At 44.9% G+C, this 27,801-nt stretch overlaps 1 protein-coding gene and 1 pseudogene across 1 annotated transcript in view; one reads left to right on the top strand and one right to left on the bottom strand.

Annotated features, from left to right (window-relative positions):
* Nucleotides 1-12,855, bottom strand: part of NLRC5 (NLR family CARD domain containing 5) — a 76,744-nt gene extending 63,889 nt beyond the window's left edge. Inside the window, exon 1 of the mRNA XM_025371131.1 lies at nt 12,614-12,855. The gene's annotated coding sequence lies outside the window, so the exon portion shown is untranslated. The remainder of the gene's footprint in view (nt 1-12,613) is intronic.
* Nucleotides 343-27,801, top strand: LOC112614720 (annotated as a pseudogene).

Below are 27,801 nucleotides of genomic sequence, written 5' to 3'. Positions count from 1 at the left end.
ATAAAACCCCAAAAAGGTTAGGATTTGCAATCTTCTTCCTTTTTAGTTAGTTTTTAAACAATTGAGAGTTAACTTTCTTCTTAAAGAGAAGACCCGGAAGCATTGATAGCTGCTCAAAGAGAGCACAGTAAAAAGACACGCTGGCACAAATTCCCACACCACACAACAGAGATCTTCCTACGAACAAAGAAGAGAACAGGTAGCTACAGACTACATGGAGGAAAGGAAGAGAGGTGGAAGGTCAGCGTGTGCTCTAATTGTGTCTCTGTGAAATACGAGGAATGTAACCCGGAGTTCCATGACTTTGGACAAATCCATGTAAATAGGGCACATTCTGACATCATGGAGGTGGTATGTAGTATGGTAATTAGAAATAAGAAAGGAAAAAAGAGATCTTTTGAAGAGGTCCCAGGGGACTAATAAGATATGTCTATATTTCTCTCTCTCTGTCTTTCTTTTTTCTTGAGATGGAGTCGTGCTCTGTTGCCTAGGCTGGAGTGCAATGGCATGATCTCAGCTCACTGCAACCTCCACCTCCTGGGTTCAAGCAATTCTCGTGCCTCAGCCTCCCGAGTAGCTGGGATTACAGGTGTGTGCCACCACGCCTGGCTAATTCTTAGATTTTTAGTAGAGACTGGGTTTCACCATGTTGGCCAGGCTGGTCTTGAACTCCTGACCTCAAGTGATCTGCCAGGCTCAGCCTCTTTAAGTGCTTCTTTTCATTTCTTTCTTTCTTTTTCTTTTCTTTTCTTTTTTTTTTTGAGACGGAGTTTCGTTCTTGTTGCCCAGGCTGGAGTGCAATGGCATGATCTCGGCTCACCGCAACTTCCACCTTCTGGTTCAAGCAATTCTCCTGCCTCAGCCTCCCAAGTAGCTGGGATTACAGGCATGTGCCACCACACTCATCTAATTTTGTATTTTTAGTAGAGACGGGGTTTCTCCATATTGTTCAGGCTGGTCTTGAACTCCCGACTTTAGGTGATCCACCCGCCTCGGCCTCCCAAAGTGTTGGGATTACAGGCGTGAGCCACTGCGCCCGGCTTCCCTTTTTTTTTTTTTTTTTTTTTTTTTTTTTTTAAGAGACAGCGTCTTTCTATGTTGCCCAGGCTGTTTTCAAACTCCTAGGTTCATGTGATCCTTCTGCCTTAGCCTCCTGAGTAGCTGGGACTGCAGGCATGGGTCACCACAGCCAGCTAAATGATATTTTAAAAAACAGCATTATTACATTGTAACAGGAGAAATAGAGGCATTAGCAAATTGAGATAAAAACTTGCCGTGGACTGAATGTTTGTGTCCCACCTCCCCCACTGATTCACCTGGTGAAGCCTAAATACCCAGTGTGATGGTATTTGGAAGTGGGGCCTTTGCCAAGTGATTAGGTCAAGAGGGTGGAGCCCTTATGATGGGATTACTGCCCTCACAAGAAGAGGCTGGAGGCCGGGCACGGTGGCTCATGACTGTATGACTGTAATGCCAGCACTTTGGGAGGCCAAGGTGGGCAGATCACTTGAGGTCAGGAGTCTAAAACCAGTCTGCCCAACATGATGAAACCCCATCTCTAATAAAAATATAAAAATTAGTCAGGCATGGTGGCAGGCACCTGTAGTCCCAGCTACTCAGGAAGCTGAGGCAGGAGAATCACTTGAACCCAGGAGGCAGAGGTTGCAGTGAGCCAAGATCATGCCACTGTACTCCAGCCTCGGCGACAGAGCAAGACTCCATCTCAAACAAACAAAAGAAAACAAAAACAAAACAAAAACAAAAACAAAAGGAAAAAGGAAGAGGCTGGAGAGTGCTTGCTCTTTCTCTTTCTCTTCGCTCTCTGCCCTGTGAGGACACAATAAGAAGGTGCCGTCTGCAAACCAGGAAGTGCATCCTCTCCAGACACCAGGTCTGCTGGTTTCCCAGGGACTTCCCAGCTTACAGAACTGTGAGAAACAAGTTTCTGTTGTTTAAGCCACCCAGTCTATAGTATTTCATTCTAACAGCCCAAGCTGACTAAGACAAACTTGCCTTGACCACAGAAAGTGAAAGAAAATAAAACCCACTGTAAGTTAACAGGCAGATAAAAAAAACCGCCACTTTGTGTACAACAGGATGCTTTAACAGAACTTGGTAAAATTATATGAACAGTCATTTAGAGAAAAGAGGCAGTATTTATATGACTTAAATATTTCATAATAAAACAGTTTAAGTTAATTTTAAGTTAGAATTGGATATAAAGAAATGAATAAAGGCAATTCTATCAAAAGGCTATTTGTTGGATCAGGAAATAGCAAAAAAGCTTCCAAACATGATAAAATGCATCATAAGGTGACCATCATTCAAACTTTAAGATCCTTGAATTAAAAATGGAAAAAAATTGGCCAAACGGATGGAATAGAGTCCAAGTGAGCCTCACACTCATTTAAAATACACTATTTAATCCATGATATTGAGAGAAAAAAGGGGGGAATAAGTGGTGTTAAAATACATAGCAATACGCTGTCTCTTTCCTGCCACCATGAAGAAGGTCTTGACTTCCCCTTTGCCTTCCACCACGATGGTGTTACCCGAGGCCTCCCTCACCATGCGGAACTGGTGTTTTGAAGCCTATGGACCTTAATTGTGTCATCAAACTTTTTGAAGAGACTGCTAAAGATGGCTTAGAAGAAAAACAACTTACATCTGTCAAGAAACTGGTACAGTGTTATCAGAATGAACTTCCCTTAAAGGATCTAGTACAGACATTTAAAATTCTGAATCTGCGTGCAGTAAAAATCGAAAGCCAGCCACGTTTTGTGGAATCTGCATATGACATCATAAAATAGTGTGGCTTGCTATTTTTGAAAAAGAAAGTATCGGATGAAATAACTTATGCTGGAGATACTGCTAATTCAATTGCACTTCTGGATACTTAATGAAAATACCAAGTTCTGAATTGAGGATACAGAATTGTAAGCTTATTGTTGACTTTTATCATGCAGAACTACCAAAGAAGTGTATTCCAGGTTACCAGCAAGCGAGTTCATCATACAAGATTCAAATGACTGAAGTTGGAGGACTGGCAAAAACAATGGTCCAATTAATGACCTTGCTTGAAAATCAACTTGTTGAGAAACTTTAGGTACTCAAAGTTCTGCAGCATCTCTCGACTTCTGAAGTTAACTGTACTGTAATGATGAAACCACAAGCAGCCACTGGAATCTGTGCTCACCTCAATGACCCAGATTTCTCTGGATGGCTTTTATTTCCTTCATCAGAAACACTTTGGAACTTATCAGAGAAATATTCAAAAGAAGAAATTGTTCAACAGCTTAGTAACTTGGAATGTTTACTGGCTTTGAAGGAAGTATTTAAAAATCTATTTATGAGAGGCTTTAGTCATTATGACTGTCAGCTTAGAAATGACATATTAGTGATCTCTACAGTTACAGTTCAAAATCCTGGAATGCCAATGATTGAATGTGGCTTTCCCAAGGATTTGGTACTGTTTGCAAACTTTAATGAAGTGAAAAGTCAAACCCTTTGGTAAAGGACTTAAATTTTCTAAATCCTATGAAGATTTTGAGTTGAATAAATTACTATTCAATATAATTGTGATCTTATGTAAAGATTTACCTACTATACAGGTAAAGAGTAATCAAGGCAGGAAAATTAACAAAAATTGTATCACTTTGTAGTATAAAAAAATATATATGGCAATATGAGTATTTTAAATTTAAAGAATTATTTTTAACTAAGTAATTAAATTAAAAATTTCTGCATGGAAATGAAAAACACAGCCACATAGCATTTCACACCCACATAGAATGGTTATAATGAAAAGGACACATATTGATGAGGATGTAGAGAAGCAGGACACTGTATATGCTGCTGATGGGAATGTAAAATGGTCCAGCCACTCTGAAAAAACAGTTTGGCAGTTTTGGCAGTTCCTTAGAACAGCTGTCCCGAAACTCTTTGGCCCAGGGACCAGTTTTGTGAGAGAGAATTTTTTCCACGGATGGGGGTTGGAGGTGGGAGATGGATTCGGGATGATTCAAGCTCATTACATTTATCATTAGATTCTCATCAGAAACTCTCAACCTAGATCTCCCCCTGCGCATTTCACAACTGGGTTTGTGCTCCTATGAGAATCTAATGGCACCGCTGATCCGACAGGAGGCAGAGCTCAGGCGGTAATACTCGCCTGCCGGCCACTCACCACCTGCTGTGTGGCCCAGTTCCTAAAAGGCCATGGACCAGCACTGGTCTGTGGTCCAGGGATTGGGGATCCTTTCGTTAGAATATAAAACAACAGAATTACCATCTAATCCAGCAATTCCATGCCTGGGTCTATTCCAAGAGAAATGAAAATATACATCCACACAAAAACTTGTATATGAATGTTCATACCAGCATTATCCATAACAGTCAAAAAGTGAAATCAACCCAAACACCCAAAAGCTCATAAATGGAGAAACAAACTATGATATAGCTATACAATGGAACATTATTCAACAATAAAAAGGAACAAAGTTTATGCCATGTGGAAAAAGATCACTAAAGATCACATATTGTATGATTCTATTTACGTAAAACATTCAGAAAAGGCAAGTCTATTGAAACAGCAAGTAGATTAGTGGTTGCCTGGGCCAGGGGGCAGACATAGGAATAATTCTAAATGGGTATGAGGACTATTATGGCAGTAATGAAAATGTCCCAAAACCAGATTGTGGTGATGGTCGCATAACTCAGTACATTTACTAGAAATCACTGAATTGTACACTTAAAATGGATGGATTTTATGGTATGTAAATTACACCTCAATAAAGTCATTAAAAATAATGCATTACAAATTAACGTAATAACGTATTCTTTATTGCCATTTTTTTTTCTGTATAGTAAAAATGGCAACAAACGAAATGAAAGCAACAAACTGGGAAGTGTTTTGTACCACCTCTGACGGTAATCTAATTTTCTTTTCTTTTTTTTTTTTTTGACACAGGGTCTTGCTTTGTCACCCAGGCTGGAGTGTGTGGTGCAATCATAGCTCATGCAGCCTGCTACCCCTGAGTTCAAGTGATCCTCCTGCCTCACCCTCCTGAGCAGCTGAGACAACAGGCATACTCCACCATGCCAGGCTAATTTTTATTTTTTTGTAGAGACAGGGTTTCCCTGAGTTGCCCAGGCTGGTCTTGAACTCCTGGACTGAAGTGAAGTGATTCTCTCCTCATCGGCCTCCATAAGTGCTGGGATTACAGGCGTGAGCCTCCGCTCACCTGGGTCTAAATTCATTTTTTTTTTTTTTTTTTGAGATGGAGTCTCTATCTGTTGCCCAGGCTGGAGTGCAGTGGCATGATCTCAGCTCACTGCAAACTCTGCCTCTTGGGTTCAAGTGATTCTCCTGTCTCAGCCTCCTGAGAAGCTGGGATTACAGGCACCCACCACCACGCCTGGCTAATTTTTGTATTTTTAGTAGAGATGGGGTTTCACGATATTGGTCAGGCTGGTCTCGAACTCCTGACCTCAGGTGATCCACCAGCCTCGGCCTCCCAAAGTGTTGGGGTTACAGGAGTGAGCCACTACACACAGCCCATAAATTCAAATTTTAAAAAGCTGTGGCATGTGTATATTTTAAATGTGTGTGTATTTGCATACATAGAGACCAACTCTAGGAAGCTACACAGTAAACTGATGACAGGGTTGTGTCTGAGGAGGGCCCTGGGGATGGCGGGAAAGGAGAGCCTTTTCCATTGTGGACCCTTTTTAGGACCCTTTGAACCATTCAAACTTTTTAATGTGCATATTTTGATTTTTTTAAAAAAAAAAGCCTCAAGAACATTTACATTAAAAACTAGAATAGACATTTCCCCAATGTGTAAGGAAGAGAAATACAAGATGATGAGTTAATAATAAATTATCAGGGATAACTCACAAAAAATGAAACTTCCCTAAATAATGTGAAAAAGAAGAGAAATAGGAAGGCAATAGGTAGGGAAAAATATCTGCACTAAGTATGATGGATAGAGGATGAATATTACAATTAAAAAGCAGCCAGGTGTGGTGGCTCACGCCTGTAATCCCAACACTTTGGGAGGCCGAGGTGGGAGGATAGCTTGAGCTCAGGAGTTGGAGACCAGCTTGGGCTACATTGCACAACTCAGTCTCTACAAAAAATAAAAGATTGGCTGGGCGTGGTGGTGTGTGCCTGTAGTCCCAGCTAATCGGGAGGCTGTGGCAGAGGATTGCTTGAGCCCAGGAGTTTGAGGCTGCAGTGAGCTATGATCTTGCCACTCCAGTCCAGCCTGAGCAACAGAGTGAGACCCCATGTCAAAAAAAAAAAAAAAAAATTAAAAAGTAATTCATATCTACTGAGAAAATATTTCATTTTACTTTTGAGTTTAACATTTATGCATGTGTGATAAGGACACTACATTTCTACTGGAAAAGCAGTTGACAAAGTTGAACAGACAATATAGCGAATATTTGCTACTTGCCACGTGAGTACCTTTCGGCATGATTTAGTTCTCCCAACTCCACCTGGATGCCTCATGTGCGTTTCAAAACTTCCAAGTCCGAAACTGAGCTCCTGATCTCTCTTCCCAAGCTGCTCCCCAGACCACCTTCCCCACGTCAATTAGGGGCAGCTTCACGCTTCCTTGAGCTCAAGCCCAAAGATGGCTTCATTTTCCAAGTGCATTCCAGAATCTTGCTTCCTCTACTGCTCTGGCCTAGCCTGGACACCATCATTTCTCACGGGGAGTCCTGCACCTGCCTCCTCCCTGGTCTCCGTCCACCCGTCCCCCAGTAACCTTCTCCGCGCAGGAGTCAGCTGTTAAGACACAGCCTGCATCAGGTCCTGTGACATCAGGTCCCATGCCCCTCAGAGCCTTCTCATCTCTCCCAGAATGAAAGCCAACTTCCTGCCCAGCACTACCAAGATGTTTGAACAGTTTTTTTTAAAAAAATCAAACTTGATCACTTTAAATTTATCCTCATTGTGTGGGTTGGTTATTGTTGGCTTTTTTTTTTTAATGAACATTTGGCAATTTATAGTTTTGAGAAAGTTGCTCATTTTGTCAAGATGGTCAAACATAGTATAGCTCACAGTTGTATATAATATTTTCTTGTTTGTGTGTGTGTGTGTGTGTGTGTGTGTGTGGTTTTTTTTTTTTTTTTTTTTTTTAAGACAGAGTCTCGCTCTGTTGCCCAGGCTGGAGTGCAGCGGTGAGTAGCTGGGACCACAGGTGCCTGCCACCACGCCCAGCTAATATTTTGTATTTTTAGTAGAGATGGGGTTTCACCATGTCAGCCAGGATGGTCTCGATCTCCTGACCTCGTGATCCGCCCGCCTCGGCCTCTCAAAGTGCTGGGATTACAGGCGTGAGCCACCGCGCCCGGCCTGTTTTTTGAGACGGAATCTCACTCTGCCACCCAGGCTGGAGTGCAATGGCATGGTCTAGGCTCACCGCAGCCTCCACCTCCCGGGTTCAAGTGATTCTCCCGCCTCAGCCTCCCGAGTAGCTGGGACTACAGGCGCATGCCACCACAGCCAACTAATTTTTGTACTTTTAGTAGAGACGGGGTTTCACCATGTTGGCCAGGCTGGTCTCAAGCTCCTGACCTCATGATCCGCCCACTTTGGCCTCCCAAAGTGCTGGGATTACAGGCGTGAGCCACCGTGCCCAGCCTATTTTCTTATAATTTTAAATCTCCTCAAGGCTTCACATTTAATTTAGTTTACTTTTTGTCTTTTTCTTCTTTTTAGATTTGCCAGCAGTTGGTAACTCTTATGTTTGAAAACATTTATCAGTTTTGCTGGAATAGTCCCTTTTCTAGTTCTGTAATTTTTGCTTTTATCTTTTTATTTCTTTCCCCTGATTTAGTGAGGCTGTTTGTTATTCTTTAAAATTATAAACTGTATTGCTTAAGCCATCGCTAGCCTTTACCCTTTAAAAAATAATAAAACACTTTTGGTCAATTTCGATAAATGTATATCAAACATTTATGTGCTAAGTAGATTGAAATTATAATTTGGAATGGAGTAATTTAATAAAGAGTTGTTTTTATGGCTTTATCATTAGTTTTTGTTGTATTACGCTGTACAAAGAATAAGTCCTGTGCAATTTCTACTTTGAGGAATATGTTGAGATTTTCTTTTTCGCTTGATATATAATAAATTGTAAAACATTTCATGAACATTTAAAAAGTGTTCTTTTACAATAAAAATGGATTTCTATTTCACAATTATATCAACATAATGTCTAGATGAAATAAAAATTTAAATGTAAGAAGTGAAACCATGAAAGTACCAGAAGGCTGTATGTTCAATTTATAACAATTCACGAAGTTGTACACTTACATGACATTTTTCTATGTGTTATGTTTCACGACAAAAAAGTTAAGAAAATTTAAGTACTCAAACAAAACATGGAAAAAGTATTCTTTTTTTAATTAAAAAAAATTTCTCTTTAAAAAAATAGAGGCAAGGTCTTGCTCTGTTGCCCAGATTGGCCTTGAACCCCTGGAGTCAAGTAATCCTTCCACCTCTACCTCCCAAAGTTCTGGGATTAGAGGTGTGAACCACTATGACTGACTGAAAAAAAAAAAAAAAGTATTTTACAGAAAATAATTTCAGAGTAGAGAGAGTCTTGCTAAGCATGATGCAAAATCAGAAATCATGAAAAAAGAAAAAACTGGATGAAACTGATCAGATATAAACGAAAATTTTTGTATTGCCAAAGAATACCACAGATAAAGTCAAAAGCCAGATGACCAATTGGAAAAATATCTGCATCACAGACAAGGTTATAAATGTATATATCATAAACAAAGCTATAAATGTATAAATGTTTTAATAAATCGAGAGTTACTAAAAATCAATACTGAAAAAGCCAGTGACCTCATAGAAAAGTAGGCAAAGAACATAAAAGGTTTACAAAAAAGGGAAATACCAATGACATTTAAACAAATTTTTCTGAGACAGAGTCTCACTCTGTTGCCCAGGCTGGAGTGTAGTGGCACAATCTCGGCTCACTGCAACTTCCACCTCCCCAGTTCAAGTGATTCTCCTGCCTCAGCCTCCCAAGTAGCTGGGATTACAGGCATGAAGCACCATGCCTGGCTAATGGTTTTTGTTGTTGTTTTTTTTTTTTTTAATAAGAGTGGGTTTCACCATGTTGACCAGGCTGGTCTCGAACTTCTGACCTCAGGTGATCCACCTGCCTTGGCCTCCCAAAGTGCTGGGGTTACAGGCATGAGCCACCACCCCTGGACCCAATGACTTTTAAATATATGAAAAGATGCTCAAGCTCACAGAAAATAGAACAAATATAATACTTTAGAACTAAAAAAGATACACCATTTTCTAACTATTAGATTTGTAAGGATATTACTGAGTTGGCAAGGTTGTGAATGAACGGGCACTTTGACGCACTGCATCATTCCACGTGGACCTGGCATGTGTGTATTTTAAATGTGTGTGTATTTGCATACATAGAGACCAATTCTGGGAAGCTACACAGGAAACTGACGACAGGCTTGTGTCTGAGGAGGGGTCTGGGGATGCCGGGAAAGGAGAGCCTTTTCCACTGTGGACCCTTTTTAGGACCCTTTGAACCATTCAAATTTTTTAATGTGCATATTTTGATTTTTTCTAAAAAAGCCTCAAGAACATTTACATTCAAAACTAGAATAGACATTTCCCTAATGTGTAAGGAAGAGAAATACAAGATGATGAGTAAATAAGAAATTATCAGTGGTAGCTCAGAAAAAAATGAAACTTCCCTAAATAATGTGAAATAATAATAATAATAATAATAATAATAATAATAATGTGTCAACAGTTTTGAGACCATGTCTCAAAAAATGTGTATACAAATACATGAATATTTCTGGAAGAAATTCATCCGTGGAAATGTAACAGGACACAACCTTTATCTACCAAAGTGGTAAATGCCATATAATCACACTGAGCAATTTCATACACAGGCATTTAACCTACAGATGTCTTCATTATATGCACAATAATATGCCCAGCGATATTTAACGTGGCCTTGCTTATAATAGCAAAAATTGGAAAAACCTAAACGATCAAAGAGGACACATTATGATTAAATTATGGCACATCTGTACAATGGAATTCTTCGCAGCCATTAAAAAGAAAGAGGCAGCATCCAGCCACTCAGGAGGCTGAGGTGGGAGGATCACTTGAGCCCGGGAGGTTGAGGTAAGCTGAGATAGTGCCACTGCACCCCAGCCTGGGCGACAGAGTGAGACCCTGTCTCAAAAGAAAGAAAGAAAAGAAAAGAAAAGAAAAAAGAAAAGAAAAGAAAAGAGGACAAACTATATGGAATGATATGGAATTGTATCCACGATATATTGTTTTTTAAAAGAGAGCTGGGGCAAAACAGGGTGTAGAATATGCTTCCTTTGTGTAAAGAAAAAATAAAAGTGGTGGCTCACGACTGTAATCCCAGCACTTTGAGGGGCAGAGGCGGGTAGATCACTTGAGGTTGAGAGTTTGAGACCAGCCTGGGTAACATGGCAAAACCCTGTCTTGACAAAAAATACAAAAATTAGCCAGGAGTGGTGGTGCACGCATGTTGTCCAAGCTACCCACAGAAGGTTGAGGTGGGAGGATTGCTTGAGTCTGGGGGGAGGTCCAGGCTGCAGCGAGCCAAGACTGCGTCCCTGCACCTCAGCCTGGGTGACAGAGCGAGACTCTGTCTCAAAAAAAAAAAAAAAAGTGTATACAATACATGGAATATTTCTGGAAGAAATTCATAATGGTAATTGTCCCCAGTGAAAGGAATTTTTATTTTTTATTTTTTATTTTTTTGAGAAAGGGTCTTGCTCTGTCACCCAGGCTGGAGTGCATTTGGTGTGGTCATGGCTCACTGCAGTCTCCACCTCCTGGGCTCATATGGTTCCCCCACCTCAGCTTCCTGAGTAGCTGGTATAAGTGCACACCACCACATCTAGCTAATTTTTTCGTGTTTTTTTGCAGAGACGGGGGTTCACCATGTTGCCCAAGCTAGACTTCAACTCCTGGGCTCAAACAATCTGCCCACCTTGGCCTCCCAAAGTGCTGGAATTACAGATATGAGCCACTGCACCTGGCCTAGAATGTTATACCGTATGCATGTGTTATCTAATCAAAATTAAGTTTTAAAAGTTGAATATATTTATTACTTCAGCTATACGAGTTGTCATTCATACCTCCCAAGTTCACTTTTTTATTTATTTCTTTCTTTTTTAAATATTAAGACAAGGTCCCGCTATGTTGCCCAAGCTAGTCTCAAACTCCTGCACTCAAGTGATCCTCCTGCCTTGGCCTCCCAAAGTACAGGCGTGAGCCCCTGTGCCTGACCCCAAGTTCATATTGATTTGATTTGAGGTAGCCATCAAAGAATGAGAAAGACACGCTCAGCCATTGTGCTTCAATTCATTTATCCATGCATAGCTAGTAGTTTTTATACTGTATATTAATTATGAGGTTCACGATATTCAAATGCATAAAGTTTTTTACTGTTCTATAGAAAACAAGAAAGAGGAGCTGCTGCAAACAGAACAGAGGAAATAAAACCCGACAAACTTTCAAGTTCTCACATTTGCATTTTGGCACCAGGACCCCTGGTTTCAGTTCAAAGTGTTACCTCTAAGAATCCCCAGTGCACCCCTGAGGCAGACTAATCAAATGGGCCGCTGAGAGAAAGGTGGGGGGAAAATGGCCAGGGTTACACAGTCAGTAAAGGGAATTCAGACACGTGGAGTCGCAGTCCTGGGATCATGCCATCCCAGTCCAGAGAAAGGGAAAAGGGCTGGGGTGCACCTGGAAGCTTTATGGGGGCTCTGAGTCTGAGGAGCTGCGAAGGGAGTTTGCCCCACCCTGGTTTCAGTGTCCCAGCAGACGCCTCCCTCCCACTGCCCTCACTGCTGTGCTCTTTGGGAATCCTTCCTGCTATCCTGAAAATGCTACTGACACAGAGTTTAGAGGAGGGAGTGGAGAGATCAAACCCTGTTCTCTCCCTGCAGCCCCCAGGCCTTTGCCTTGGCTGTTCCCTTTGCTCAGAAAGCTGTCCCATCTCTAGTCCACACTCATACACACATGCACGTGCACACACATACATGTACCCACATGTGCACATGCACGCATGCCTCTGGCTGGAGTTATCTTTAAAACTCAGCTCTGGTCTGGCCTCATGCCTGTCTGAACTTGCTATCAGCTTCCCACTGCCTCCAGGATAAAGTCACACCATGGTGCTGTGACCACCACAAAGCAGCTACCTATCAGGAGTCCAGGGAAGGCTCAGGATGAATAAACATTGGCTCACGCCTGTAATCCCAACACTTTTGGAGGCAGAGGCAGGAGGATCGTTTGAGGCCAGGAGTAAGCAGACATCAGTTGCCAATGTTAGCCTGGGCAACATTGTGAGAGTCGGTCTCAATTTAAACAACAAAAAACAAAAACAAAGGATAAATAAACAAATGCCCCTTCACCATTCAGTCCCCGGCCCTCCTGGGCCTCTCGTGCACCTGCTGAGCTACCCATGAGATGCTGATCACCACCCGCCGGCATTCTCTTTCACAACTCCCTGCCTTGCACATCCTGCTTCCCTACCTCACGTCCACTTCCTCTTTTTCCCACCTTGCAGACTTCTTCTTCCAGACCAGACTTCAGCATGAGGCTCCGTTCCTTACCCTGTCTCCTTCCTCTGCTATCTCAAGTCTTGCCGTTCTCTAGGCCCGTCAGCTTCTCTCAGGGCCTGAATCTTGGTGAGGGCAAATGCCTCTGTACCAGGGCCCTGGATTTGAGTCCCTACTCCACACCAAAGCTGTGTGACGCTGGTAGGTTATGCAGCCTCTTCGTACCTCAGTGTCCTCATCTGTAAAATGAGGATCTTCTAGGTCAGGTCCCTAGAAGCAGAGCCCAAGGGGATTCCTGTGGAGGTTGTTTATTGAGGGGGTGGTGGAAGAAAGATAGCGTAGCAGAGGCATCTAAGCAAAGATATGGTTTCAGAAGTCTCGCTTCAGCCTGCCACATGGGAGAACTGGAGCGTGATGATAGAAGAGGTCCATCCTGCACAGGTGCAAGAGGTCTGGGTGGCCACACCTCATGTCACTGCAGGCCCAGTGGGCAGGGGAGGGAGGCATGACTGCCTAGGCACCTCTGAGCAAGGCAATGCCCACCAGGCAAAGGCCACCCCGGGAGAAGGATGCAGGTGTCACCCACAGTGAATGGGGAGCATCCGGGCAGAGATGGGGTTGGGGGAGCTCTGACAGTGTCTACTATGGGGGGTCATCATAATCCCACCTGGCAAGGTGGTTGTGGGATGGGGCATGTGGAATCCCTGACATGGAACCTGGCACATGATACAAACTCAATCCAGGCTGGGCACAGTGGCTCATGCCTGTAATCCCAGCACTTTGGAAGGCTGAGGCGGGCAGATCACCTGAGGTCAGGAGTTTGAGACTAGCCTGGCCAACATGACGAAACCTCGTCTCTACTAAAAATAAAAAAAAAATTAGCCAGGCATGGTGGCAGGCACCTGTAATCCCAGGCGAGGTGGGAGAATAGCTTGAACCCGAGAGACGGAGGCAGCAGTGAGCCGAGATCACACCATTGCACTCCAGTCCAGGCAACAGAGCGAGACTTCATCTCCAAACAGACAAACAAACAACAACAACAAAACCTCAATCTATGTGGAGAAAAGGGAGCCCACACACACTGGTGGGAATGTAAATTAGTACAGCCACTGCGGGACAGTTCGGAGGTTTCTCAGAAAACTAAAAATAGGGCCGGGTACGGTGGCTCACGCCTGTAATCCTAGCACTCTGGGAGGCCGAGGCGGGTGGATCACGAGGTCAAGAGATTGAGACCATCCTGGCCAACATGGTGAAACCCCATCTCTACAAAAAATATAAAAATTAGCCAGGTGTGGTGGGCACCTGTAGTCCCAGCTACTCGGGAGGCTGAGGCAGGAGAATCGCTTGAACCCGGGAGGCAGTGAACCCGGGAGTTGCAGTGAACTGAGATCATGCCACTGCACTCCAGCCTGGGCAACAGAGCGAGACTCTGTCTCAAAAAAAAAAAAAAAAACTAAACTAAAAATAGAGTTGCCATATGATCCAGCAGTCCCAGTGCTAGGTGTATACCCAAAAGAAAGGAATCAGTATCTCAAAGAGATATCTGCACTTCTATGCTTATGACTATGCACTGTTTACAATAGGCAAGATTTGGAATTAACCTAAGTGTCTATCAACAGATGAATGAACAAAGAAAATGTGGCAGCTGGGCGCAGCAGCTCACACCTGTAATTCCAGCACTGTGGGAGGCCGAGGCAGGTGGATCACCTGAGGTCAGGCATTGGAGACCAGCCTGGCTAACATGGCAAAACCCCTCCTTTACTAAAAGTACAAAAATTAACAGGGCATGGTGGGGCATGCCTGTAATCCCAGCTACTCGGGAGGCTGAGGCAGGAGAATTGCTTGAACCCGGGAGGCGGAAGTTGCAGTGAGCCAAAATCGTGCCACTGCACTCCAGCCTGGGTGACAGAACAAGAGTCCATCTCAAAAAAAAAAAAAAAAAAAAAAGAATGAAAGAAAATGTGGCACACATACAAAATGGAGTACTATTCAGCCATCAAAAAGAATGAGATCCCATCATTTGCAAGGACATGGATGGTACTGGAGGTCATTATGTTAAGTGAAATAAGCCAGGTACAGAAAGACACACGTCACTTGTTCTCACTTATTTGTGGTATCTAAAAATCAAAACAATTTAAGTCATGGTGGTAGAGAGTAGAAGGACGGTTACCAGAGGATGGGAAGTGTAGCAGGAGGCTGGGGTGGGGGAAGTGGGGATAGTTAGTGGGTACAAAAAATAGTTAGAATGAATAAAACCTAGTATTTGATAGCACAAGAAGGTAACTATAGTCAATAATAATTTAACTGTACGTTTAAAAATAACAAAAAGTATAATGGAATTGTTTGCAACATAAGGGATAAATGCTCAAGGTGATGGAAACCTCATTTACCCTGATGTGATTACACATTGCACGCCTGTATCAAAATATCTCAGGTAACCCATAAACATATACACCTACTATGTACCCACAAAAATTAAAAATGAAAAATTTTAAAAAAAGCTTCAATCCACCCAGGCTCTGATTACCACTAGTGTGGCTGTCATTGCTGTTGCTTCTTCGGTCTCTCCAGCCCCTGGCTCCTGGTGTGAGGAAAGAAGTGAGGGATGCAGAGAGGACAGGAGTGGAGCCACAGACTTCTGGCTGCGGTTCCTTTGCTTTCCATCCTGTTCCTGCCTCTTGAAGAGTAGATTAAGGAGGAGGCCCCATTAGGCCTTGGGGTGGAGGAGAAACAGGACCTCAGTTTTCTCATCTGTGCAGATCAGAAAGCATGCAGTTTGTGGGGTAACAGCCAGGCACCCCAGTCATGTCTACAGACATTTGGACAGAAATACCTTAAAGAAACAGAAAGTGCTGCTGTTGTTGGTTCTTTAGGTCCAGGTGGACAGATCAGGGCCTGGGGACCCTGGGGAGGACCTGAGGCCACAGAGGCCCTCCAATCCTCCCCGAATCCTACACCAAGCCCTACCAGGGGAACAGAGAGAACGTAGCGCCTCTGCCTTCCCCCTGGGGAATGGCTGAGGATGTCAGGGCTTCAGAGAACACCTGAGCCTGGATGCACAGGGCGACAGAGCAGAAAGAGCTCTGGAGATGGGGTCTATGCTGGGCCCATTGTAAAGATGGGGAAACTGAGGCCCTGGGAGGGAAAGGCCTTGCTGGCATTTAAAGCAGAGGAAACAAAACTAAGAGCAGGGCTGGGCTGGGCCACTGGTCTCTTTCTGGGAGGCGTCACCCTCCTTTCAGGGGTCCCTTGGGAAGTGCCTTCAGGAAGGGTTAGAGGCCATTTCCTCCCCCGCCCACAAATGCTGGCAGGGCAGGCCAGAGATGTCCTTATAGGGCATATCCATTTCTGTGAGTCAGCGACGACGCAGGGGTGACTGTTGCCTTTGAAAACAATCATCTTGGCCAGGCCCGGTGGCTCACACCTGTAATCCCAGCACTTTGGGAGGCCCAGGTGGGCGCATCACAAGGTCAGGAGATTGAGACCATCCTGGCTAACACAGTGAAACCCCGTCTCTACTAAAAGTACAAAAAATTAGCCGGGTGTGGTGGCGGGAGCCTGTAGTCCCAGCTACTTAGTGAGGCTGAGGCAGGAGAATGACGTGAACCTGGGAGGCGGAACTTGCAGTGAGCAGAGATCACGCCACTGCACTACAGCCTGGGCGACACAGCAGGACTCTGTCTCCAAAAAAAAAAAAAAAATCCATCGTCTCTGTTGTCCGTCACAAAGATAGGGCTCTAAAAGGCTTAAAATGCACAATCACAAGGATAGTGCCTGAAAGGACTTAAAATGCACAGTCACAATCCTTTACACGTGAGGAAATTGAGGCTCACAGAGGGGAAGGGACCTGCCTAGGTCACCAGCTGGAGTCGAAGAGACAGGAGTTGAAGAAGCGTCTCCCTGCCTGGCAGCCCTGGAGGTGTTCCTGAGCCTGTGCTCAAATTCATGCTTGCACTCCCTGCCTCAGGTCTGAGCCTGGGTGGTCCCTGTCCCCAGTCCAACAAGGCCATCTTCTTCTGGTCATTGGAAACCCAGAAATCTGGGTCCTAGCCCACATCACTAGTCTTTAAACTGCCTCCTTCACCCCAGTCACCTTCCTATGTTAAAGGCTTGAACTTTCCTCCAAGGAGCCCCCAAGATTTCCAGATGCACCCTCCTCCAGGACTGGGGTGCCCTATTGCCAGCCCGAGCCTGGCTGGGACATCAGGTGGCCAGCTGGTGGCCTTGCTTCTCCTGCTCAGCCCTGGCAGTTTGGGTCTAGCACCCACAGAAAAGGGGTTGGTGGCTGGCAAGGCTGCTAGGAGAAGGCTTCCGCCTGCATGTCCGGGGCGCCAGAGGCCTCTCCCTGGGGCTTCCAGGTCAGTGGTTCCCATGCTTGTCTGCACATCGGTATCACCTGGGAGGAGGGCCTTTTAAAAATCCCAATGGGCCACACTCCAGACCCATCACAGCACCATCCCAGGCGGTAGAACGCAGGCACTGGCACTTTGGGAAGCTCCTGGGGGGTTTTCCCATGTGCCAACGTCTGGCAACGACTGTTCGAGGCTGTGACACCCAGCTCTCCACTCCCAGCGGGGAGAGACAGGCTCCTCGCTACCTCCACCTGGCGCCCTGCTTCTCCAGCAAACCAGAGCTGAGTGATTCTTGTCCTCTGAGAGCCCCAAAAGCACTGGGGACAGGAAGGCCACCAAGTTGACCATATTTAGATGGAGACCTTGAGGATGTCTCCCCATAACCAAAACTCAGCTCTATCCCCTTCCTGGAGCACAGCACCTGCCTCAGATTCAGAGCTATTTCTTGGTACCTCGTGCCCCAACTCTGTGGCTCTGCCAGGGCTTGGCACGGCCAAAGTGAAAATAAAACCAAGGTTTAGAAATCCCCTTCTCAGCTCCAACCTTGCCATGGGGCCTGGCAGGAATGTCCCAGAGGAATCTTGCTTTGGTTTGGTAACTAAGGCAGGGGACAAAGTAAGCTCGAGACATAAAGGAGAGAAGGCCTGGATCCAGGGTTCAGAGCTGCAGCCCGGGAAGTGGTTTGCCCATCTTGCAGGGCAAATCAGCAATGACTTCTAAATCTTACCACGCTTCCACCCTTTGACCTTACCACTAAACTTCTCAGCAAAAAGCAAAGTGGACAGCCATGAGGCCCAGAATACACAATGTGACGGACTGAATATCTGTGCTCCCCCGAAATTCACACGTTGAAATTCTAACCCCTAATATGAGGGTATTAGGAGCTGGGGTCTTGGGGAGGTAATTAGGTCATGAGGGTGGAGCCATAGTGAATGGGTTTGATGTCCTTATAAGAGTCCCCAGAGAATGCTCCAGTCCCCTTTGCAGCATGTGAGTATACAAAGAAAAGTCCGCCATCCGCAACCCGAAAGAGGGCTCTCGCCAGAACCCGACCATTCTGGCACCCTGATCTTGGACTTTAGTCTCCAGAACTGTGAGAAATACATTTCTATTGTTTAGAAACCAGCCAGTCTCTGGCGCTTTGTTACAGTAGCCCCAATGGGCTAAGACACGGAGTCTTGGATAAAGAAATTCCAGCAGCGGTCTTTAAACACCCTAGACAGCCACGATAAAGTTTAGTGTAACCACGCTGTGGGATTACGTGCATGAAAGGGACTCATTTTTTTGTTGACACGGCTGTATCCTCAAGATGTATCATGGAATAAACAAGACACATTGTATAATGATATGCACAAAATGATATCACTTGTCCCAAAATACACATCAACAAACAGCAATACCGTTTCTTCCTACAGGTGGAGAATAGCATGTTTTATAACTTAGAGGATAAGAGCATGAATTTCGGAGCAAGACTGCCTAGATTTGGTACTGACCTTTCCACCAATTGCAGGCTGGGTGACACCAGGCAAGTTACGTAGCCTCTCTGGGCCTCAGTGTTCTCATCTGTAAAATGGGGATAAGAGCAGCTCCTACCTCACAGAGTTCCTGTGGGGTTTAACTATGTAAAGTCCTAAAATCAGTGCTTGGAAGTTAGTAAGCCCTATATAAGAATTATTTTTATTATGTGAAGGTTTAGATAAAGTTCTGGAAAGATGTCAAATAGGGGTTACTGCAGGAGAGGGGACAGGCATGGGGCTGGAAGCAGTGAGTAAAATAGATTTCGCCTTATGTATAAAAAGCTTAACTTTCTGCAAGGAAGACTGAGTCATGTCTTACTTGTGTGGTTTAAAATGAATACATTTTTTAAAAGTTAAAAAGAAAAAGACATCAGTGACCCTAGGCTGGGCCCTTTGAATTTAGAAGAATTTTGCCTCCAGACTGGATCATCTGAACTGCTCCCTCCCATCCTGGCAGACATTGCCAAACCCATAAAACAGGGGCAGAAGAAAGATTGGCGGGGCTGGAGGGCTGGAGCCTTGGTTTTGGGTCTCACCGCCCCAACTGACTTAGAGGGTGATATCCAGACAAATCCTGCTCACTTCGGGTCATGGTTTGTGTGTATGTCAAGCAGCAGTAATGCTTTCTACGCAGCCCATCTCACAGGGAATTGTGGAACTGTTAAAAGAGCCTCTAATGCTGGGCATAGTGGCTCACGCCTGTGATCCCAGCAGTTTGGGAGGCTGAGGCAGGAGGATCACTTGAGCCCAGGAGTTTGAGACCAGCCTGGGCAACATGGCGAAACCCCATCTCTACAAAAAGTACAAAAATTAGCCGGGCATGGTGTTGTGTGCCTGTGCCCCCAAGCAACTGTGGGTTGGGGGACAGAGGTAGGAGGATCACTTGAGCCTGGGAGGTTGAGGCTGTAGTAAGCCATGATCATGCGACTGCACTCCAGCCTGGGTGACTGAGAAAGACCCCCATCTCGAAATAAAATCAAATCAAATCATTTTTGAAAAAAAAAAAAGCTTCTGGGGTCAGGAGGGCTGGGTTTAAATCTTTATTTCAACATTTGAGAGCTGTGCAACCTTGGACAGTTTTCTTAACCTCTCTGTGCCACTGTTTTCCTCATCTGGGTGATGATTTTACATTTACTTCACAGGATCACTATGAGGGTTGCAGACATTAATACTACAGCACAAGGAGGGGACATGTCCAGTCCGCAGCCAATGCTCATTGGCTCTTACGTACTGAGTTCCCGGCATAGGCTGGGCATCAGGCTGCAGTATTCCACCTGCACCTCCTCATTAGAATCTCAAGCAATATTTCCAGGCACATTTCCTGAATTTCATAGATGAAGAAACAGGCTCCAAGAAGTCAAGCAACAAAATGTGGATTTAAAATCTATGCTGGCCGGGCGCAGTGGCTCACACCTGTAATTCCAACACTTTGGGAGGCCAAGGCAGGCAGATCATTTGAACCTGGGTGTTCGAGACCAGCCAGGACAACATGGTGAAAACCTGTCTTTACAAAAAATACAAAAAAATTAGCCTGGCGTAGTGGTGTGCACCTGTAGTCCCAACTACTTGAGAGGTTGAGGCAGAAGGATCACCTGAGCCCAACAAGTTGAGGTTGCAGTGAGCTGTGATCACACTACTGCACTCCAGTGTGGGCAATAGAGTGAGACACTGTCTCAAAAAATAAAAATAAAAATAAAACAATAAAATCTATGCTGATTCCAGAGGCCATTTCCTAACCGAAATATAATACTGCCTTCAACAAATGGTCATCTTTTAAAGCTAATTTATCATTTTAACATGTCTTTATTATTTTTCCTGTTTACAAACATAACCTGTACTCATTTGGAAAGTCCTAAACATTGTGGAAATATACATTATGAAATTTCCCCCACAATCTCACCCTCTAGGGATATGTGTATAATTTCCAAAACTCTTTTTTCATGTTTGAAGATTTTTTTTTTGCCTTATCTGAAAGCCAGAACACCATTTCCTTAAAGTTTTTCTAGAAACCATGTCACTTTTAACTTTATTTTTTGAAGTACCACTTGCCACGAACGGAAGGTAACATCGAAAAGAAACCCAAGGGTGGGGCATGGTGGCTCACACCTATAACCCCAGCACTTTGGGAGGCTAAGGCAGGAAAATTGCTTGAGCTCAGGATTTTGAGATCAGCCTGGGAAACATAAAGAGATCTCATCTCTATCAAAAATAAAAACCAAGGCCGGGCGCGGTGGCTCAAGCCTGTAATCCCAGCACTTTCGGAGGCCGAGACGGGCGGATCACGAGGTCAGGAGATCGAGACCATCCTGGCTAACATGGTGAAACCCCGTCTCTACTAAAAAAATACAAAAAACTAGCCGGGCAAGGTGGCGGGCGCCTGTAGTCCCAGCTACTCGGGAGGCTGAGGCAGGAGAATGGCGTAAACCTGGGGGGCGGAGCTTGCAGTGAGCTGAGATCTGGCCACTGCGCTCCAGCCTGAGCGACAGAGCGAGACTCCGTCTCAAAAAAAAAAATAAAAAAATAAAAATAAAAACCAAAAACAATTAGCCAGGTGTGGTGGTGCACACCTGTAGTCCCATCTACTTGGGAGGCTGAGGCAGGAGGATCGATTGAACCTGGGAAATAGAGGCTGCAGGAAACTGTGCATGGAGCTGTGCAATCAGTGCACCCCAGCCTAGGTGACAGAGTGAGACCTTGTCTAGAAAAAAGAAAGAAAGAAAGCCAAGGAAAACAAAAAATACCATGATGCTGTTGAACTGTAGCTGGGTATTGCTGCAGACCCGGGGCTCTGACCGGAGCCCTGGCCTCCCCTTGCTGAAAATATCAAGAATGTGAGAGGTTTACAGATGCGTTAGCACTTGACTGAGGCTTTCTCTTTGACTAGTCCGGAAGAATGAAAAAGAACTGAAAAGGGAACAACTTTGTCACTTTGTGATTCAATGGAATTGGATGCCCTTTCCACACACCTCCTAAAATCCTCTTGTGAACGCCTACTGGATAGGTCTTTCTCGGGAAAACACTGACCTGTACATTTTGATAAAAGGATTCTGCAGCCCAGAAACACACAGCACACCTTCAAGAACTCAGTGAATAAGACTATTGAGAGACACACAAAACAGCAAGCTATTTCTCTCTTCAAACATGATGCCATGGTAAGATCTGAATGCCTCAAAGCACCAGCTTCCCAAGGCGTTCATGCTGCGTCCATTTCACCAGGAGGGACAGAAGGGACCCGACAGGACACAGGGTTCTTGAGGGTTTGGCTATGGTACAGGATCCATCCCACCAACAGGGGATAGGTGCTAGGGGATTGGGAAGCTTCCAGGGGTCGGCAGCCTCTCTAGATTGGCACAATCTTGTAGGAGCTAAATTTGACAACACGGTTTCAAAGATTTTTAAAATAAAAGTTCATCTATCCCTTTAGGAGTACACTTTGAGGACTGAGCCTAAGGAAGCAATCCAGAATGTGAGTAAAGCTCTAGCTACGACGATGTTCACCAGGGCGTTGCTTACTCCTGGATGTCAGTGGAAGCGGCCCTCCCTTTCTTGAGACAGAAACAGCCAGCTGGGACACCAACCCACCTGCAATGCCACCACCTACAGGAGGCTATGGCCTCCCCTGGGAGCTCTGCGATTCCTGGGGGGGAGGTGGGTGGGTGCTCCTCTAGCTGAGGGCTCCTGCTCTAATTCAAGCCCCCCCCCTTTTTTTTTTGAGACCAAGTCTCCCTCTGTAACCCAGGCTGGAGAGCATGGCACGATCTCAACTCACCACAACCTCTACCTCTCGGGTTCAAGCGATTCTCCTGCCTCAGCCTCCAGAGTAGCTGAGATTACAGGCGTGTGCCACCACACCTGGCTATTTTTGTATTTTTAGTAGAGACTGGGCTTCTCCATGTTGGCCAGGCTGGTCTCAAACTGCAGACCTCAAGTGATCTGCCCGTCTCAGCCTCCCAAAGTGCTGGAATTATAGGCGTGAGCCACTGCGCCCCGCCTAGCCCATTATTAAATTACAAAACAAAATTGCAAAAATTACAAAAATGTCATTCACAGTGAGCATTTGGGAGCACAAAAGCAGACTTTAAACAGCATTGTCTCCTCCTCTCCCTCCTGTCCACCTCTTCTCTGCTTTCTTCTTCTCCCCACTTTTTTGTTTCTTGCCATCCCCTCTGACTGGTTCCCTCTTCCTCCAGACATCATGGCCCAGGGTTCCCTGCCACACTCCCTTCAAGTTCTCTCTCAAATGTCCCAACATCCCTATGAGAAGGCCACGTCTACCTCTCTCTCCAGCATGCTCCACCCTTGCCTGCCTTGCCTTCTTCACTGCAGTCACTTCCACCTGACCTCGTATGACACGCACATCTTTGTTTACTTGTTTGTCTGTTTCTACTGCCATATCAGCTCTACAAGGCAGGGATTTGGTTGTGTTCCCAGCTGTGGCCCAGTGCCTAGAGCAGGGCCTGGTATGGTGTGGAAGCTCAGCGGAGAAGCTGAATGCATTCATGACAGCAAGTGTGGAGCCAGAGCCGGTGTCTGCGGTGCTGGTATCCGACTCATACGGAGCAGAGGGCATTCCTGGACTCACCGAAAATGCCCTTTTGCCATCCTACCCCTAAGAAGTTTCTGGGAGTCATCTCCCTATGTGGCTAACCTCCCTCCACCTTCTCTCCTTCCTTTCTTCTCCCCTCCTTCCACCCTCTTTTCTTTCAGGAGCAAATACAGCACCTCCACCCCACACGCATACATCATGCAAAGCACTCTGTTCCCACCCAACATGTCCTGGTCCCTGTTGGCCATTTTGTACACAGGTTCCAGCCACCCCAAATCCTATCGAAGTATTTTCCCAACATATTTCCTTTCCTTCACCATTATGGTGAGAGCTATTGGAAGAATTAAAATGTCATATTTTCCTTTTTTTTTTTTTTTAACAGAAAACAGGGAAAACATCCCATGCATAATACAAGAAAATGAGACCGAATATAAATATCTAACAATGATGGATATGGTTCAGACATTCTATAAGCAACGATGCCACCATTTTAAATGACAGTATAACCATATTATAGACAAAGAGCAAATTCCCTCAACATGAAAAGTGCTTTTACAACTCAACAGGAAAAAGACCAAAAACCAATAAAAAGTGGGCAAAGGATATGAACTGACAGTTTATGGAAAAGGAGTTATAGGTGACTCTAAAATTTTTGAAAAGATGTTCAAACTCATTCATAATAAGAGGCACAGAAAACACACCATTTTTCATCTCCCAGATTTGCAAATATGGATATTTGGCCCCTCCCCACTCCAGCTGGTGGGAGCAAAAATTAGTACAACATTTAAGGGGGGATAATTTGCCACATTTATCCAAGTTCAAACTGCATATTCCCCTTGACTTTGCAAATCCACTCCTGGCTTTCTTAAAGATTCACTCCCACATATGAAAAATGATGCTTGACCAAGGATATTCATTACAGCACTGCTGAAACAGCAAAAGACAGGAAATAACCCAAGTGTTCTACAACTGTTAGATCAACTACAGAGCAGTCATACAGTGAAATACTATGCAGCCGTTAAAAAGAAAGAGGGAAAAGGCAGATTTTAAAATTTTGATGTGGAAAGATTTCCAAATTGCACTAAGTTAAAAAAAAAAAAAAAAGAACCCAAGTTAGAGAACACTACATATAGTATACTGCCATTTGTGAGAAGGGAAAAGTACACGTGTGTGTGTGTCTATGTATGTGTATATGTATGTATATATGTATGTATCCATGTTTGTAAAAACCCACTTAGACTATCCTTGGAAGGAGACACAAGAACCTGATAACATTGATTGACTTTGGGGAGTGCAGTTGGGTGGCTGGGAGACAGGAGATGGAAGGAGACTTATTTTTCATTATATATTTTTCCAAACGTTTTACATTTTTAGAAACTATATAAATGTATTAGCTATGAAAAATTTAAAAAATTAAAAAATGATATTGTAAGATTTAATTTTCCTTTAACACATAATACCATATCATTTATTTTTAAAAGTGAGATACTATTTTCATGTATAAGTCCATTAAAATATGAATATACAGGCTGGGCGTGGTGGCTCATGCCCATAATCCTAGCATTTTGGGAGGCCAAGGCAGGTGGATCACCTGAGGTCAGGAATTTAAGACCAGTCTGGCCAACATGGTGAAACCCCGTCTCTACTAAAAATACAAAAATTAGCTGGGCATGGTGGCACATGCATGTAATCCCAGATACTCAGGAGGCTGAGGCAGGAGAATCTCTTGAACCTGGGAGGTGGAGGTTGCAGTGAGCCGAGATCATACCACTGCACTCCAGCCTGGGCAACAGAGTGAGACTCCCTCTCACTAAAGAAAAAAATTAATAATAATAAATAAATAAAATTTAAAAAGATCTGGCAAACAAATCTCGCTCACATCCTTAGATTGCCTCCAAAGTTTTTACAGTGTTTGGACTTGCATTAGCTTGCCTGATCCTTAGTCCAATTCTGTATGGAAAACAGAGCAGAGATGCTGAGATGGTGTCTTCATTTCCTAGTATTGTCACAGTACTGCTGTATCTGCTGTCACAAAGTGCCACAAGGCTGTGTACATTAAAACAACCGAGATTTCTTCTCTCGCACTTCTGGAGGTCAGAGTCTGAGATCAAGGTGTGGTCAGGGCCAGGCTCCCTCTGAAGGCTAGAGGAGAGGATCCTTCTTTGCCTCTCCTGGCTCCCGCTGACTGCTGGCAATTCTAGGTGTCCTTTGGCTCCTAGATGCATCACTGCACTCTTCCTCCACCGTCCATGACTGTCTGATCCCCGTATGTCTCTGTCTTCATGTGTCCATCTCCTGTCTTATAAGGACACCGGTCCTATTGGATTCAAGGCCCATCCTACTCCAGTATGACCTCATCTTCACCAGTTATATCTGCAACAGCCCTATTTCCAAATAAGGTCACGTTAGGAGGCACTGGGGCTTAGGTCTTCAACATATCTTTTGTGGGGAGGCACAGTTGAACTCATAACAAATGAGAAAAGTCATGCTAAGAAGTTATGGCTGGGTGTGGTGGCTCACGCCCATAATCTCAACACTTTGGGAGGCCGAGGCAGGCTGATCACTTGAGGCCAGGAGTTCGAGACCTCATTTCTATTTAAAAAAAAAAAAAAAAAAAAAAAAGCGGCCAGGCGAGGTGGTTCACGCCTATAATCCCACAGGAGGCCAAGGTGGATGGATCATCTGAGGTTGAAAGTTCGACACCAGCCTGGCCAACATAGTGAAACCCCATCTCTACTAAAAATACAAAAATTAGCTGGGTGTAGTAGTGGGCGCCTGTAATCCCAGCTACTCCGGAGGCTGAGGCAGGAGAATCGCTTGAACCCAGGAGGTGGAGGTTGCAGTGAGCCGAGATTGCGCCACTGCACTCCAGCTTGAGCAACAGAGTGAGACTTCGTCTCAAAAAACAAACAAACAAAAACAAACAAAAACGGAATAAAGAACAACAACAACAAGCAAAAGAAGTTTTGCTGAACTTTCCTCAGAGGGGAAGAGGGTATGTGTGTTGGGGTCTGTGGAGGCTGACCCGGCCCTGTGGACACCCGGACAGCTCAGTATCTGATCCAGGAATAAAGCTCAGCATATTGTGAAACTCTTCCAAGAACTTTCCCCTCTGCTTATCTGTCTTCTTCAAGGATCCATCTCCTCTCACACTTGCGCAGCACTTTAAGGTTGATCAAGGCACTGGGCGTGTGTGCGTCATCTCATTCAATCCACAAAACACATATTGTAGGATAGATCTGCATATGTTCCTTTTACAGATGAGAAACCAACGTTTTGAGAAAGGGAATGGTTAGTTCATGGTCATCCATCAAATACCAGGTGTTGAGAGTCCCAGTCTGTCTACCGTCCACACCAGCTGCAGGTCCACCGGGCACTGTGCTTCTGGAGACAAGGGGGATGGGCATCATGGATGGCCATTCTGGGCTATGGTCAGTAAGGTTTGCAGAAAGCACGCTGGATGGGAGTCTAGATGCATCTGAAAAGCATCAGATACATCTAGATACATCTGAAAAGCCCATGGCTTGTCAAGGTTTATTTCTCCCTTAGAGAAACGGAAAGTGATTTGAAGGGACTATGAGGCTCCAGGATCTGGCCCTGGGTCCTCTCTGCCTCCTGCTACCCCCAAGTTTTAGAGGCTAGGAACTACCAGTTTTCAAACTGCTTTTTAGGTCTGCAGAAACTTCAACCTTTTAAAAAAGGAAAACGTAAGAACCCCAACTTATAAAATGGACGCAAACGGCACTGAAGGTAGGAGCCTCTTCTGACCTCCCCGAATGATCACCCCAGCCAATTCCAGGTCCTGGCTTTCTGGGTGAGAATAGTGACCAAAAACCACATGGGAATGCAGAAAGCAAGTAACAAAACAACACCCACGTATTCACCTATTATTTGTGAGGTTAAATGTTCCTTAGAAATAATCTGGAGATTTGACATTAAGGAATAACTATTAAAATGTTTGTAGTATGCTGGTGGTACTGTGGTTTTGGTTTTAAAAGATGTCTTATCTTTTAGTTCATTCTGAAATACCTCAGTTGAGATGCTATGCTGTCTGCCATTTGTTTCAAAATAACTAGCGGTGGAGATTGGGCCACCTAGGTGGCCTTAGGGTCGTGACTCTCCAAGCTGAGCATGGATACGTGGTGCTTCACTGTATGAAAACCCGCAGGTGCACAAGGCTCAACTTAATTCTATTCCTTCTACTCTTGTATATGTTTGGAATTTTCCATAATAAAAAGTTGTTTAGGCTAAAAAGTCCAAATTGCGTATAATGAACAGTGTAACTTACTTCCTTAATCGTTTTAAAATCAATGAAAAGTTGCAAAGAAAAAGACAGAGAGAGTGGGTGGCTCCGGTAAGTGACAGGGGCTGAGCAGGGAGGGAAGCACAGCCGCTTACCGTGTCCCCCCAGCCAGGTGACCCTTATCTGCAAGCCGCTTACCGTGTCCCCCCACCCAGGTGACCCTCATCTGCAATCCTCTCCGGGCCGGCAATTCCTCCTCCAAACTCCCGGGGCCGCAGGCTGCGCGCGCTGCCCAGCTACAGGCGCCCTGTCCACCACCCGGCGACCGGTAACCCCCGCTCCAGGGCCTCTGACATCCCTTCCACCCCTCTCCGTGCAGAATTCGAACCCCGAACCTCCCCCTTCCGCTCGCCCCAGTCCGGGTCCCGCAGCCCCGCGGCACTCCCGGCACTCACCCTCAGAGCTCCCGGCATTCACTCTCTGCGCTCCCGGCTCTGCGCTCTGCGCGAAACTGAAAGTAGAAGCGCCTAG

Source organism: Theropithecus gelada, chromosome 20, assembly GCF_003255815.1.
Source record: "Theropithecus gelada isolate Dixy chromosome 20, Tgel_1.0, whole genome shotgun sequence".
NCBI classification, from domain to species: domain Eukaryota; kingdom Metazoa; phylum Chordata; class Mammalia; order Primates; family Cercopithecidae; genus Theropithecus; species Theropithecus gelada.
This window is presented reverse-complemented; position numbering and strand designations above follow the sequence as displayed.